Raw genomic sequence first — 1,293 nt, 5'->3', positions numbered from 1 at the left:
TTTTTTGTTTTTTGTTTTTCAAGACAGGGTTTCTCTATATAGCCCTGGCTGTCCTGGAACTCACTTTGTAGACCAGGCTGGCCTTGAACTCAGAAATCCACCTGCCTCTGCCTCCCGAGTGCTGGGATCAAAGGCGTGCGCCACCACGCCCGGCTGAGCTTCTCAGTCTTAAGTCACTGTCCCAGCTTGTCCCTGAAGTACATACCCCTCTGTCTTCATGTAGCTGAACCAGCCCTTGAGAGCCTGAGGTTACTGTGTTAAAAGTAGCTTCCTCAACCCTACTAGCAAGAGGATCATAAATAGGATCAGGAATGGTGAAGGGAAGTGAGAGGTCTCTTAGCTGTTTACTTCATGGCCAGAGGATGCGGGAGCTAGTGTGGGTTAGCCACCTTGTCCCATCAGATGCCTCGGGCTGTGTGGATGGAAGAATCTTTGTGTAGCCCAGGTTTCCGGTTTTCTGTAGATGTTCCCCAGAGCTCAGGCATCTGGCTATCGGCACTTTCTTCCCGTTTGCTGTTGCTGTGAGAATCAGCATGGTCCCTTCAGAGAGTACCATGGAACGGAAAGCCCATATGCTTCTCTGTTAACTGACGGCTGGCCTAGGACAGATCTCTATAGGAAGGCTTCTCTGAGCAACAGCTAAACTAGGTTATCTCTGTTCTTAACAGCTTTTCTTCTTCTTTTTCTTCCTTTCTTCAAATTTATTTTCTTTTCTTGATTCCCTTTTCTTCCTCTCACCCTTCCATTTCCTCTGTCTGTGATTTGAACTTCTCTCTCTGGTGTATATGCTGGGAGGTGGTAAAGCAGCTGCCTGTGGAGGTCAGAGCACAGTCTAGAGTTGGTTGTGTCCTTCTGTCATGTGGGTGCTGGAAGCGAGCCCAGGCCTTCAGGTCTGGCAGCAAGCTCCTTCACCTGCTGAACCATTTTCTGTCCCCAACACCGAGTGTCTCCTCCAGACTGGGTCTCCTGAATTACAGGCCTGTGCACCACCACACCTAGCCCCCTTTCTATACCTGCTATTTTTATGTGCTCACCTTATTATTTTAGTAATGTGTATGATTAAAAGTAGGGATGCATAAGGCTCCAGGCATGTGGGCATTCAGGAAGCTCTCCCACTGACCTGCCAGCTCCGGTGGCTGCCTTTCCCCAGGGGCCAGTGTCCTTACTTGGTGGCAGACAGCTACTTCCTTCTAACTCCCTCTAGGACAGAGTCAAAAGGAAAAACCAAGCTTGCACTCTTGGGCCTTGACTCTGCCATAGTCCACGCCTGTGGCCTCAGGCTTGGGTTCAGGT

General features: G+C 49.8%; 1 protein-coding gene across 1 annotated transcript in view; it reads left to right on the top strand.

Moving 5' to 3' along the window:
- The window catches only part of Pgd (phosphogluconate dehydrogenase), an 18,140-nt gene that overhangs the window by 6,938 nt on the left and 9,909 nt on the right, over positions 1 to 1,293 (top strand). The gene's annotated exons all lie outside the window — the stretch shown is intronic.

The sequence above is a fragment of the Mus caroli genome, chromosome 4 (genome assembly GCF_900094665.2).
Source record: "Mus caroli chromosome 4, CAROLI_EIJ_v1.1, whole genome shotgun sequence".
NCBI lineage: Eukaryota > Metazoa > Chordata > Mammalia > Rodentia > Muridae > Mus > Mus caroli.
The sequence above is the reverse complement of the archived record's forward strand: the minus strand, read 5'-3'. Positions and strand labels throughout refer to the sequence as shown.